Source organism: Hylobates moloch, unplaced genomic scaffold, assembly GCF_009828535.3.
Source record: "Hylobates moloch isolate HMO894 unplaced genomic scaffold, HMol_V3 SCAFFOLD_8, whole genome shotgun sequence".
NCBI classification, from domain to species: domain Eukaryota; kingdom Metazoa; phylum Chordata; class Mammalia; order Primates; family Hylobatidae; genus Hylobates; species Hylobates moloch.
In genome coordinates, this window is record NW_026652283.1 from 41,600,590 (window position 1) to 41,616,193 (window position 15,604).

Below are 15,604 nucleotides of genomic sequence, written 5' to 3' on the forward strand. Positions count from 1 at the left end.
CTGAAACAGGAGGACATTATGTAGCACAACATGACAGGCCCAGAGTTCACTACATATTGTTGTGTATGGTTTAAAAGTGGTTTCAAAGTTCTCACACTTATTTTAAAAGCCAGTGGAAATGGGTATTTTTTGAAGATTTCTACCTGAAATTAAATTTATTTTGTGATGCACCTGTAATCCCAGCACTGTAGAAGGCTGAGGCAGGAAGATCACTTGAGGTCAGGAGTTCGAGACCAGCTTGGTCAACATGATGACACCCTGTCTCTACTAAAAATACAAAAATTAGTCGGGGATGGTAGCATGTGCCTGTAGTTCCAGCTACTCGGGAGGCTGAGGCAGGAGAATTGCCTGAACTCGAGAGGCAGAGGTTGCAGTGAGCCAAGACTGCACCACTGCACTCCAGCCTGGGTGACTGAGTGAAACTCTGTCTCAAAAAAAAAAAAAAAAAATGTATTTTGTGAACCAAATGAGAATAGATCGGGGTGGGGCAGGACTGGGAGTGGAGGGAACCTCAAAGTGAAATTTACACATTGCCAAATCTGAATCAAATCAAAACAATTTTGGTAAAATCTTTGTGAGCAATGCAGAATCCCAGCAACAATTTGTTTAAACACACAGAGTAAGGAACCTCCTCTCTAAGCAGCAGCATACAGGATCTTTCATGGCGTCCTTTATCCCCTAGAGGGTTAACAGAGCAGAAGGCACACTTAAGTATGCAACCAAGCAGCCCTTCCCTCCATGCAGCCCAGAGTCCGCCCCTCATTGTAGGGGCATCCTTGAAGTTCATGCCTAGGTCAAAGTCCCCATACACAGCCTGGTTCTCAGCCAGCTGCAGCTTCAACTTGTACAACTAGTCTACCAAGGCCTGCAAATCATCCATGAACTGGCCCCAAAACAGCAGGGCCTCCTCCAACTTGTGCTGCCTAAGAAAAGCACACATAGTCCACTGTTTTTAGGGACCCATTTTTTGTTTTCTTTTTCTTTTGAGACAGAGTCTCGCTCTTTCGCCAGGCTGGAGTGCAGTGGCATGATCTCGGCTCACTGCAACCTCTGCCTCCCAGGTTCAAATGATTCTCCTGCCTCAGCCTCCCGAGTAGCTGGGACTACAGGCGCCTGCCACCACCCCCAGCTAATTTTTTTTTTTTTTGTATTTTTAGTAGAGACAGCATTTCACTTGGTTAGCCAGGAAGGTCTCAATCTCCTGACCTTGTGATCCGCCCGCCTCGTGAATGACACTATCAACAGAGTGAAAGGCAACCCAAAGAATGGGAGAAAATAGTTGCAAATCATATATCTGATAAGTGATTAATATCCAGAATATATGTTTATTTTTTTCAGAATATATATTTTAAAACCTCATACAACTCAACAACAATAAAATAAACAACTCAGTTTTAAATAGGCAAAATACTTTAAAAATCCCCCCAAAAAAGATCTACAGATGGCCAATAAGCACATAAAAAGATGTTTAATCTCACTAATTATTAGGGAAATGCAAATGAAAACCACAATGATACCTCTTCATAATCATTAGGATGGCTATTATTTTAAAAAAAAAACAGAAAGTAGCAAGTGTTGGTGAGAATGTGGAGAAGTTGGAACCCTTGTGCATTGCTGGTGGAAACGTAAAATAGTGCAGCTGCTGTGGAAAACAGGATGGCAGCTCCTCAAAAAATTAAATATAGGGCCGGTTGCAGTGACTCATGCTTGTAATCCTAGCACTTTGGGAGGCCGAGGTGGGTGGATCACCTGAGGTCAGGAGTTCGAAACCAGCCTGGCCAACATGGCAAAACCCCATCTCTACTAAAAATACAAAATTAGCTGGGCGTAGTGGCACATGCCTGTAATCCCAGCTACTTGGGAGGCTGAGGCAAGAGAATCACTTGAACCTGGGAGGCGATGGTTGCAGTGAGCTGAGATCGTGCCACTGCACTCCAGCCTGGGCGACAGAGTGAGACTCTGTCTCAAAAAAAAATTAAATATAGAATTACTATAAGATCCAGCAGTTTCACCATTGGGTATACTATATATAGTAGATACTTTCTTTATAGATTTGCCTTACAAGAATGGAAGGGAGGGAATCAAAAAGAACAAATATTTACACATCCATGTTCATAGCAGCACTATTGACAGTAGCCAAAAGGTGGAAACAGCCTAAATGTCCATCAACAGATGAATGGATAAATACATATTGTATGGCTATACAAGAGAATATTATTCAGCCTTAAAGAAGAAATGAAAATCTGACACACACTACAACATGGATGAACCCTGAAGACATTATACTAAATAAAAGAAGCCAGACACAAAAGGACAAATATTGTATGATTCCACTCATGTGAGGTACTTAAAGTAGTTATATTCATAGAGACAGAAAGTATAGAATGGTGGTTGCCAGTGGCTAGAGAAAGGGGAGAATGGGGACTTACTGTTTAATAGATACACAGTTTCAGTTTGGAGAGATGAAAGAGTTCTAGAGATGGACAAGGTGATGGCTGCAGACAATGTGAATGAACTTAATGCCGTGAACTGTACACCCCAAAATAGTTAAAATTGTAATTATATATTTTGCTATAATTTTTTTTGAGACAGAGTCTCACTCTGTCACCCAGGCTGGAGTGCAATCATAGCTTATTGCAGCCTCTATCTCCAAGGCTAAAGCAATCCTCCTGCCTCAGCCTCCTGATTATCTGGGACTACAGCTATGCCATCAGGCCTGGCTAATTTTTTTTTTAATTTTATTTTTAGTAGAGATGAGGTCTTACTACATTGCTCAGGCTGGTCTTGAATTCCTGAGCTCAAGCAATTCTCCTGCCTCAACCTCCCAAAATGCTGAGATTACAGGCATGGACCACTGTGCTTGACTCATAATTTTTTTAAGTGCTGTAATCCCGGTGCTTTGGAAGCCTGAGGTGGGAGGATCACTTGAGGCCAGGAATTCGAGAACAGCTTGGGCAACATAGCAAAACTCCATCTCTACAAAAAAAAATGTATTTTTTTAATTAGCTGGGCATGGTGGGACGTGACTATAGGGAGGCTGAGCTGGGAGGATCGCTTGAACCCAGGAGTTCAAGATTATGGTGAGCTATGATCATGCCACTGCCCCCCAGCCTGGGTGACAAAGCAAGACCCTATATCAAAAAAAAAAAAAAGAAAAAGAAAAAAAGAAGACCAAGAGTAATGCCTACCAGGGATGTCCAATCTTTTGGCTTCCCTCGGCCACACTGGAAGAAGAATTTTCTTGGGCCACACATAAAATACACTAACATTAATGATAGCTGATGAGCTTAGAAAAAAATTGCAAAAAAACCTCATGGTCTTTAAGGAAGTTTCTGAATTTGTGTTGGGCCACATTCAAAGCTGTCCTGGGCTGCATGTGGCCTGTGAGCCTCGGGTTGGACAAGCTTGGCCTTGACATTTGTACTCAAATCACTCTCTAGAATGGACCAAGCAGAGTGCAGACGCAGGTACAGCGCACCTCTGACATCTTACAGTCCAATAACTATGCACATGGACACATCCTAGTGACCAGAAGCCTTTATTCATTCCTTCTACCCCTCCTGTGGCAGAGGGTGGTGGATGGTTGAGGGTGAAGCAATGGTTAAGTCAAGACCACCTGCTGTGGCCAGGCATGGTGACTAACATCTGTAATCCCAGCACTTTGAGAGGCCGAGGCGGGTGGATCACGAGGTCAGGAGTTCAAGACTAGCCTGGCCAACGTGGCAAAACCCCGTCTCTACTAAAAACACAAAAATTAGCCAGGCATGGTGGTGCATGCCTGTAACACCAGCTACTTGGGGGGGTGAGGCAGGAGAATTGCTTGAACCCAGCAGGAGGAGGTTGCAGTGGACGTTGCCACTGCACTCCAGCCTGGGTGACAGAGCAAGACTTCGTCTGGGAAAAAAAAAAAAGAGCACCTGCTTTGCAGTCACACAGACAGGGGTTCACATCAAAGCTCCACATGGGCTGTGTGACCTGGACCCTCTCTGGGCCTCTGACTCCTTGTGTGTTGGATGGGATCATAATTGTACCTGCCTAGAGAGCTAGGGTAACAGCATTACACAGGGCCCATGCTCACGCAATGAATGAGTAAAACCATCTTCCAAAGGAAGAGGGCCTCCCGAGGCAGATGTGGGCATGGGCACCGCAGCCTGGAGTCGCAGCTCCTCCACTCCTGGCTTGGGCCTCTGAGCCTCACTTCCTCTCCTGTAAAACACGCATGAGACACACCTGCCTCGTGTGGGCCCAGGCAGCTTGCTATTACTAATAAAACAGCAGCAACCACAGGACAGCTTCACTTCCGGAAACTCCCTCTGTCACGTGCTTTGCATGAATCCTCACACCATCTCACCAGGGGCACTCTCCCCGTTTCACCAGTGACTTGGTGACAACCAGCCTTGCTCAGGAAGCGGCAGCCATGTCCTTTCTGCGTGCAGTGGGGTGTGGGTTGTGTGGAGCCGCGGTGTCTGTGGAGTTCACAGGCTGGGGTCGGAATCCATCGCCCCCGTCGCCGCTGCCACCCCCCAGGTGCTGGGGTGACCGGATCCAGGGCTGGGGTCTAAGCTGCTGGGGGGTTGGAGTCTTGGGCTCTGGCCCACGTCCGCCTCTGATTGGTTCTGCCACCCGAGCTGGTCACTGTCCCTCCATGGGCCTCAGCTTGCCCTATGGTAAAGTGAGAACTAGGGGGTCAGACCCCTTGATCACCAAGATCTCTGACCACAGCCAAGGCTAAGGGAAGCGCAGGAAAACGTGGGGCTCGTCCAAATTCCCAGCCTCTCTCTCTCTCTGCCCCCTGGTGGACACAAACAGCCTAGCATCCCGGGGAGAGATAACCCCGACACTGTGTGACCTCTGCCAAGGCACCCATCCCTCTGAGCCCCAGTTCTCATAGGTTACATAGGAATGATTATAATACCTACCTCTTTGGGCAGTTGTGAGGAGGCAAGGAGATAATACATGCAAAGTGCTTGGATGGGATGGGTACTAGCCACTCAACAGAAGGCAGATCCTAGAATGGGGATGGCAAGTCCTGTCATCAGTGAAGAATGTAATGACTGCAAGCTTAGACGACATGTCTGTTACTGGAAACCAGAGTTGTTTACTTAAGCTGTAAATGAACTCATAGTCCCTGGGATAATTATCTCACCTGTGGATAAATAAACTCAACAGCCTTATGTATTTTATTAATTTTTCTTAAAAAAAAAGCTTAAAATATATTTCTTTCTTTTATTCTCTTTCTTTGGTTTCTGGCTTTATTATGTCCTTTCTTTCTGCTTAGGTATTTGTTTTATGGCTCTTTTTTCACCAATTTAAACTGAATGGTCACCTTAACAGTTTCATTGAGGTATAATTTACACACCATAAAATTCACCTGCTTTAAGGGTACTATTCAATGATTTTTAGTACAGTTACAAAGTTATGCAACTATCATCAAAATATAATTTTAGAATATTTCAATCACCCAAAAAAGAAATACCACACCCATTTACAGTTTATCCCCTTTCCTGCCCCCAGCCTTAGGCAACCACTAATCTACTTTATATATAGATTTGCCTTTCCTGGACATTTCACAAAAATTGATTTACGCAATGAGTGAGTAAAACCGTCTTCCAAAGGAAGAGGGCCTCCTGAGGCAGGTGTGGGCATGGGCTTGCCACGATATGTGGCATTTTGTGCACTTAATGTTATTGAGGATTAATCTATGTTGTATCATGTGGCAGTATTTTGCTCCTTTTCATTGGCATTCTCTTGGGGGCTTGTTTATTTTTACATGTATTGGTTCCCACTAAATGTATTTAAATATATAAATTTGTCTCTAAGTGCTGCTAAAACCCAGCTAAGCTGTGCCCAACAAACTTTAATGTAGTTTTTCCATTATTCAGAAGTAAATATTTCTCAAATTTCTTTATGACTTCCTCCTCCACCAAAAGTTACCTACCATAAACGAAAAATAAAATTCTAAGTCCCCCACCGACTGAATGGACCCCGCCTTGGCCAAGGGGACACTAGAAAAAACTTAGGAATGGAGTTCCCAGCCATGGCAGGACAGGAGGTCCCCTTTGTAGTTTAGACACAACAGCTGACCAGCATTGATGTTAAAGCAGAGATCATAAGACTGACAGAACAGACTTTTGTGGCAATAAGATACAAAATTATAGGCCAAGGGCAGTGGCTTACACCTGTAATCCCAGCACTTTGGGGAGGCTGAGGCGGACAGATCACTTGAGGTCAGGAGTTTGAGACCAGCCTGGCCAACATCGCAAAACCCTGTCTCTACTAAAAATACAAAAATTAGCCGGGTGTGGTAGTGCACATCTGTAATCCCAGCTACTTGGGAGGCTGAGGCAGGAAGATCACTTGAACCTGGGAGGTGAAGGTTGCGGTGAGCCAAGATCGCGCCACTGCACTCCAGCCTGGGCGACACAGTGAGATTCCATCTAAAAAAAAAAAAAAAAAAAAAAGATACAGGCCAGGCCAGTCAAGGGTTAAGTCACCCACCCCACACTTAAAGAATAAACTAAGTTCTAACAGCCACAAGGTTTTTCGTTTTCTCTAGCAGAGCAATAAGCACTGGCCTTGAGATAAGCAATATTAAAATAATTGCAACACATCCACTAACTGACCACTGTTTCCACAAGCCATAACTACAGCTTGGACTGGACAAGAAACTGATATCAATAATTTTCTCCTGATACTAAGACCACTGACCACGGACTGGTTCTGGCCAGTTTACAGAGGCTGTGCACTTGAGTGCTTTTGTGTCCTGAAAAGACCTTTTGACATCTAGGGCCTAATTGTAATATATTTATTTGTTTATTATAATTATTATTTTTGAGATGGAGTCTCGCTGTTGCCCAGGCTGGAGTGCAGTGGCACAATCTTGGCTCACTGCAACCTTTGCCTCCTGGGTTCAAGTGATTCTCATGCCTCAGCCTCCCGAGTAGCTGGGATTACAGATGTGTGCCACCACACCCGGCTAGTTTTTGTATTTTCAGTAGCGGCAGGGTTTTGCCATGTCAGCCAGGCTGGCCTCAAACTCCTGACCTCAAGTGATCTGCCTGCCTCAGCCTCCCCAAAGTGCTGGGATTACAGGCGTGAGTCACTGCGCCTGGCCTCATAATTGTAATACATTTAAATGTTAAGTGTCCACTCCAGCCAGGTGAGGTGGCTCACGCCTGTAATCCCAGCACTTTGGGAGGCTGAGGCAGGTGGATCACCTGAGATCAGGAGTTTGAGACCAGCCTGGCCAACATGGTGAAACTCCATCTCTACTAATAATACAAAAATTAGCCGGGCGTGGTAGTGCACACCTGTAATCCCAGCTACTTGGGAGGCCGAGGCAGGGGAATCACTTGAACCCGGGAGGCAGAGGTTGCAGTGAGCCGAGATCGCGCCATTGCACTCCAACCTGGGCAAGGGTCTGTCTCAAAAAAAAAAAAAAAAGTGTCCACTCCAAGGTGAACATGAGTCTCCAAAATTTTAATATAAACAAAACGTGAAACCTTGTTCTTCCACACATTCCCCACACAAGTGCTGCCAAGATCACCTGAAAAGTTTCAATCTACAAAGAAAGGTCCAGGACCATTGTCCATGGCTCTGCCCCTCCTACCCCCAGCTTTTCAGTTCCTTATTTCCCCATCACAGTGCCATCCTTCCCCACTTCACCGTGCCCCGATGTCCCTGACAACCCTCTGCAACTAGTCAAAACCCTGGACTACTGTTGGGCCCACAAATTCATGTCCTTCCTGCTTGCTTGCTCCACCAATCAAGCCACTTCTCTTTCTGGGCCTCCTCAAGACCTCCCTCAATTTCTCCCTATCCATCAACTCATTTCTGCCTTCATTTTCCTCTTTAACCAGCTTAAATGTCATGTTCCATCATTTCAATCATTTCCTCGCAAACATCCTAAAATCCTTGGCTCTCCCTTTGTCCTCAGCACCAACCTCTCAAAACTCCAAACTTGTTCGGGCATGGTGGCTCACGCCTGTAATCCCAGCACCGAGTCCAGCGCGGGAGGATCACTTGAACTCAGGAGTTCGAGGCCAGCCTGAGTAACACAAAGAGACCTCACCTGTACTGGGGAAAAAAAAAAATAGCCAGATATAGTGGTGTGAACCTGTAGTCCCAGCTACTCAGGAGGCTGAGGTGGGAGGATCTCTTGAGCCCTGGAGATTGAGGCTGCAGTGAGCTATGATTGCACCACTGCATTCCAGCCTGGGCAACAGAGCGAGACTCCGTTTCAGGAAACAAAACAAAACGAACCCTCCAAACTCTAGGTGAACCTAACTATGCGTCTCCTTTATGCTTATAGCCAGGCCAGGAAGCATTTTTTAAGAACTACTGGGGGTGTAAGTAACACTATAAATTCAGTCACCAACCTCAATGCCGTTAGACAATTCCAGTGCATTTTGGTGTTTAGTTGCACTGTCCTCACACTTCAAACTTCCCTTCTAGCTCCTCACTCTCAGCAGATCACCTAATGTTATAGCTGCCTAATCCTCCTTTCCTTCCCCCTGTTGAAAGATGCTCCTTCTGTGCTCAGAATTCCATCCCTCCAGGCTTCTCTGGAACTTTGCACTATTCATTGGCAGGAGATGAGACTGTGTGGAGGGAGAGGAGTTAGGAGATAGTTGCAGGGGTACTTGTTTTCAAATGCAAATAAGGTTGTATTTCTCCCCAACAAGCAATCCTTTGATACTTTTCCATTGCTCTGAAGATTTTTTTTGTTTGTTTTTTTGTTTTTTTGGGTTTTTTTTCTAAGACAGGGTCTTGCTCTGTTGCCTGGAGTGCAACAGAGTGCTGGAGTGCAGTGGTGCAATCTCGGATCACTGCATCCTCCACCTCCCGGGTTCAAGTGATTCTTCTGCCTCAGCCTCCTGAGTAGCTGGGATTATAGGTGCCTGCCACCACGCCCAGCTAATTTTTGTATTTTTAGCAGAGACAGGGTTTCACTGTGTTGGCTAGGCTGGTCTGGAACTCCTGACCTCGTGATCCACCTGCCTCGGCCTCCCAAAGTGCTGGGATTACAGGCGTGAGCCACCGCGCCTGGCTTTCTTTATGTCTAATAATTACTTTTGCCTCAAAGTCTACTTTTTCTGATATTAATATAGTTATAACAACATTGTTTGGCCGGTATTTGCATATCTTTTTTTATCGATTCACTTTCTTATAAACGTTTTAGTTTGAAATAATTTCAAACTTGCAGAAGTTTTGAAACAGTTCTAAGACCATCCATACACTCTTCTCTTAGATTACCCATTTGCCTTATTCTCTCTATCTATCTCTTATATATGATATATATTTTATTAGTATATATAATTTTTCCAACCCATTTGAAAGTAAATTGTATATATTATGCCCCATTACTCTTAATACTTCAGTATGTATTTCAAAAAAAAATTATGCTCTCCTACATTACCCTTACAAAATCAGAACCAGAAAATTAATACTGATAAAATACTACTAGTTAACCATATAAACCAATGCATTAACTCCATTCAAATTACACCAATTGGCTGGGCGTGGTGACTTATGCCTGTAAGCCCAGCACTTTGGGAGGCCAAGGCAGGCAGATCATTTGAGCCTAGGAGTTCAAGACCAACCTGGGAGACGTGGTAAAACACTGTCTCTACAAAGAATACAGAAAAATTAGCTGGACATGGTGGTGCACACCTGTAGTCCCAGCTACTTGGGAGGCTGAGATGGGAGGATCACTTGAGCCCAGGAGGCAGAGGTTGCAGTGAGCCAAGATCACGCCACTGCACTCCAGCCTGGGTGACAGAGTGAGTTCCTGTCTCAGAAAAACCCAAAAAGCAACAACAACAACAACAACAAAAAATTACACTAATTGTCCCCCAAATTACCTTTACAGGCCCAGGATCCAATTCAGTCTCCTCCAAGGAGTCTCTTCAGTCTAATTTATTCTAGAACAATTCTTCAGGCTTCCCTTCTCCGGCCATGATTTTTGACAAATACAGGTCAGTGACTTTGTAGGTTGTCTTCAATTTGGATTTGTCTGCTGTTTCCTCATGATTTATGCATCTTTGGTAGGAATCCCACAGAAACGATGCGATGTTCTTCTCAGTGTACCATATTAGGAGTCACACACTGTCAACTTGTCCCATTACTGCTGATGTTAATGTTTACCACTTGGCTAAGATGATGTCTACTGGGTTTCTCCACTGGAAAGTTAACGGTATTTAGTACTTGTTAAGTGAGTAATGAATAAATATTTCATGGGGGAGATGTTTTGAGACTATAAAAATATCCTGTTCCATATCAAAGTTGCTTCACCCAGTTTCAACCTAAATCAATTATTACTACGATGGTTGCCAAGTGAAGATTTTTCTTTTTTTTTTAATATTTATTTTTTTGAGACAGAGTCTCGCTCTGTTGCCCAGGCTGGAGTGCAGTAGCACAATCTCGGCTCACTGCAACCTCTGCCTCCCGGGTTCAAGCAATCTTCCTGCCTTAGCCTCCCGAGTAGCTGGGATTACAGGCACCCACCACCACGGCCAGCTAATTTTTGTATTTTTAGTAGAGACGGGCTTTCACCATATTGGTCAGGCTGGTCTCGAACTCCTGACCTCAGATGATCCACCCGCCTCGGCCTCCCAAAGTGCTGAGATTACAGGCGTGAACCGCTGCTCTAGGCCAAGAGTTTTCTAATTCCATCGTTTTTCTACATTTATTAGTTAATATTCTTATTCTATGATGAAATAGAGCTTTCCGTTCTCCCCTATGTATTTATTCATTTATCTATTTATATCATATAAACACCTGGATTCCTATTTTTCTCAACGAACTACAACCCATTACTTGATATCTATTTTGAAGGTCATACTATGTTAGATTTGGCCAGTGGAAGATGCTTCAAGTTGGCAGCTGCACCCTTTAGTGTGTCTTCATAATTCTTTGAGTATTTCTTTATTTTCTGGCACAGCAAGGTATTCTAGGTTCATCTTGTACATTTCTTGCTCCAGCCCTGCAGTCAGCCATTTCGACGAGGAGCCCTAGTCCGGCACTGGAGAATGCCATCTATAATGGGCACCAAAGATGCTCAGTGCTGCCAGAGTGCCACTGATTCCAGGCAGCCTCAGCAGACAGAACAAGGAAATACATCAATGTGTGTGTTCAGACACATACACATCTAGATCTATTTTTTGTTGTTGTTGAGATGGAGTCTCGCTCTGTTACCCAGGCTGGAGTGCAGTGGCGTGATCTTGGCTCACTGCAGCCTCCGCCTCCTGGGTTCCAGGGATTCTCCTGCCTCAGCCTCCAGGGTAACTGGGATTATAGGCACCCACCACCATGCCCGGCTAATTTTTGTATTTTTAGTAGAGACAGGGTTTCATCATGTTGGCCAGGCTGGTCTCGAAATACTGGCCTCAGGTGATCCACCCACCTAGGCTTCCCAAAGTGCTGGGGTTACAGGTGTGAGCCACCGCAGCCAGCCATTTTCATTGTTTTTTAGTTGTTCTTACATTTTTGAGCTTCCATCTGGGGTTATTTTCTTTCTGACAGAAAAGCACCTTATGGTATTTCCTTCAATATAGGGCTGCTGGAAAGAACTATCTTTTTAATTTTTTGTCTGAAAAAGCCTTGTGTTACCTTAATTTTTAAAGGATATTTTTGCTGAGTATAGAGTTCTAGACAGGCAGAGATTTTCTTTAAGCCCTTTGAGTACAGCTGGCCCTCTCTATCAGGATTCTGCATCTATGGATTCAACCAACCATGGATCAAAAATATTTGGAGAGGCCAGGCACAGTGGTTCACACCCGTAATCCCAACACTTTGGTAGGCCAAGGTGGGCAGATCACCTGAGGTCAGGAGTTCGAGACCAGCCTGGCCAACATGGTGAAACCTTGTCTCTACTAAAAATACAAAAATTAGCTGGGGGTGGTGGCGGGCACCTGTAATCCTAGCTGCTTGGGAGACTGAGGCAGGAGAATTGCTTGAACCGGGGAGGTGGAGGTTGCAGTGAACGAAGTGCACCACTGCACTCCAGCCTGGGCAACAGAGCAAGACTCCATCTCAAAAAAAAAAAATTCAGGGAAAAATAATTTTAAAAAATAACAATACAACAATAAAAAATAATATAAATAAAAAACACAATACAATCTGGGTGTAGTGGTTCACGCCTATAATCCCAGCACTCTGGGAGGCTGAGACAGGAGAATCATTTGAGCCCGGGAGTTTGAGACCAGCCTGGGCAACGTATCAAGATTTTGGTATCCATGGATGATCAAGTCCCTTATATAAAATTTGTTCTGAAACAAATCCCCCACACATACTGAGGGACAACTGTATATTGTTCAATGTCTCCTGGCTTGCATTATTTTTCCTGAGAAATCAACTGTTAGTCTAGTCTTCCTTTGAAGGTAAAACTGCCCTTTTCTCTGACTGCTTTTAAGATTTTGTCCAGCCAGGTGTGGTGGCTCAAGCCTGTAATCTCAGCACTTTGGGAGGCTAAGGCAGGTGGATGGCTTGTGCCCAGGAGTTCAAGATCAGCCTGGGCAACATGTTGAAAACCTGTCTGTACAAAAAATACGAAAAAATTAGCCGGATGTGGAGCACACAAAAAATTAGCCAGGCGTGGCGGCATGTGCCTGTAGTCCCAGCTACTCAGGAGGCTGAGGTGGGAGGATCACATGAGTCTGGGAGGTGGAGGCTGCAGTGAGCCACGACTGTACCACTGCACTCCAGCCTGGGCAACAGAGTGAGACTCTGTCTCAAAAAAAAAAAAAACAAAAACAAAATTGTCTTTGGTTTTTGGCCATTTTACTCTGATGGGCATAGGTGTACTTTTCTTTAATACTGTTAGAATTCATAAGGCTTCTTTCCTTCCTTCCTTCCTTCCTTCCTTCCTTCCTTCCTTCCTTCCTTCCTTCTCTCTTTCTTTCTTTCTTTCTTTCCTTTCTTCTTTCTTTTTTGACAGAGTTTCGCTCTGTTGCCCAGGCTGGAGTGCAGTGGTGAGACCTTGGTTCACTGCAACCTCCACCTCCTGGGTTCAAACGATTCTCGTGCCTCAGCCTCCTGAGTAGCCGGGACCATAGGCACGTGCCACCATGCCCGGCTAATTTTTGTATTTTTAGTAGAGACAGGGTTTCACCATATTGCCCAGGGTGGTCTCAAACTCCTGGACTCAAGTGATCCGACTGCCTTGGCCTCCCAAAGTGCTAGGATTACAGGCATGAACCACCATGCCCAGCAATTTTTTTTTTTTTTTTTTTTTGAGATAGAGTCTCACTCCATTGACCAGGATGGAGTGCAGTGGCTCAAACACGGCTCACTGCAGCATCTCCCTCCTGGGCTCAAGTGATCTTCTTGCCTCAGCCTCTGAAGTAACTGGAACCACAGGCGTGTGCCACCACGCATGGCTAACTTATTTTTATTTTTATTTACTCATTTATTTATTTTGAGACGGAGTCTCTCTCTGTTGCCCAGGCTCGAGTGCAGTGGTGCGATTTCAGCTCACTGCAAGCTCCACCTCCCATTCTTCACGCCATTGGTTTTCCCATTCTTCTCCCATTGGTTCATGCCATTCTTCTGCCTCAGCCTCCCAAGTAGCTGGGACTACAGGCACCAGCCATTATGCATAGCTAATTTTTGTATTTTTATTAGAGGCGGGGTTTCACCTTGTTGGTCAGGCTGGTCTCAAACTCCTGACCTCAGGTGGTCCACCTGCCTCGGCCTCCCAAAGTGCTGGGATTACAGGTGTGAGCCACTGCTCCCGCCACCCCGCTTCTTCTTTTTTTTTTTTTGAGATGGAGTCTTGCTCTGTTGCCCAGGCTGGATGCAATGGTGCGATCTTGGTTCACAGCAACCTCTGCCTCCCAGGTTCAAGGGACTTGGAGGCATCCCTGCCTCCTGCCTTAGCCTTCCGAGTAGCTGGGATTACAGGCACGCACCACCACACCCAGCTAATTTTTTTGTATTTATAGTAGCGACAGGGTTTCACCATGTTGGCCAGGCTGGTCTCGAACTCCTGACCTCAGGTGATCTGCCCGCCTCAGCCTCCCAAAGTGCTGGGATTACAGGCGTGAGCCACTATGCCCAACCGGAATATCTTTCTATTAGGGAAGAGGGTTGCTTTCTGGCTCACCTATAATCTTCTATAATTATTGACAATGACACTGCCTCTTGGATCATGTTTCCCTTGCTCAGTCCCTGGGTGAAGAGGACAGTCCTAGAGAGTGTATACACTGACTCCTGATTCCCTATAATACTATGAGTTCTACTCCTTGTCAGCAGGAGACCATGCTCTAGAGACAATGATTAGAAGTCTATCCTTTTGGCCGGGCGCCGTGACTCACGCCTGTAATCCCAGCACTTTGAGAGGCCGAGGCAGGTGGATCACGAGGTCAAGAGATTGAGACCACCCTGGCCAACATGGTGAAACCCCGTCTCTACTAAAAATACAAAAATTAGCTGGGCATGGTGAAGCACGCCTGTAGTCCCAGCTACTCAGGAGGCTGAGGCAGGAGAATCGCTTGAACCCGGGAGGCAGAGTTTGCAGTGAGCCGAGATTGCGCCACTGCACTCCAGCCTGGCGACAGAGTGAGACTCTGTTTCAAAAAAAAAAAAGTCTCTCATTTCCTTTCGCTACCACAGCCAATGAGATGGCACAACTCCTAGGTCAGCAGATCAGACTCTTATTTAGAGTGAGACCCATCTTCAAAAAAACAAACAAAAAACTCAAAAACTAGTGCAGCATGCTCTGATATTCTGCCCAGTCATCAGCCCTGTGTGCATAAAGTTATTCATCACAGGATGGTTTGTGATAGCGGCAGTCTGGAAACAACTCAAGTGTCTATTACTAAGGAAGTGACTGGTGAAATTAACTACAGAACATCCTCACCATGGAATACTAGGCAGCTGACAAATAAACAAACTCCACACACACACAAAACAAGAAAGCTCTTTATGGACTGATATAAGCTACAAAATACATTGTTAAATGAAAAAGGCAAGATGCAGAACAGAGTATACTCTCCTTTGAGTAAAAGAGTGGAATAAAATTTGATATTTGCTCTATTTATATGAAATAGACACCTAGGAAACTAATAAAATTGACTTATAGTGGATGGATGAGGTGAACAATGGAATAAAGATAGAAGTAGAAGCAGCAGGGAGACTTTGTTTATTTTGAGACAAGGGCTCACTGTTACCCAGGCTGGAGTGTGATGACATGATCGTGGCTCACTACAGTCTTGACCTCCCAGGGTCCAGCGATCCTTCCACCTCAGCCTCCTGAGTAGTTGGGACTACAGGCACATGCCACCACACCTGGCTAATTTTTTGCTCGTTTTTTAGAGACAAGGTCTCACTATATTGCCCAGGCTGGTCTTGAACTCATGGACTCAAGTAATCCTCCCACCTTGGCCTCCGAAATTATTAGGATTACAGGTGTGAGCCACCGTGCCCAGCTGAGACTTCTTAAAGGATATCAATTCTTTGAAGAAATAGTTGATTTCTTGAATGACGTGAATATATTAGCCAAAATATTAAGTAGAAGAAAAAATGTGTTGAGTTAATGAAGGCTCTGTGTAACCCTAAGGAACTTATTTTCCCAATTCCCACCTCAGTTTCCCCAAATAAACTG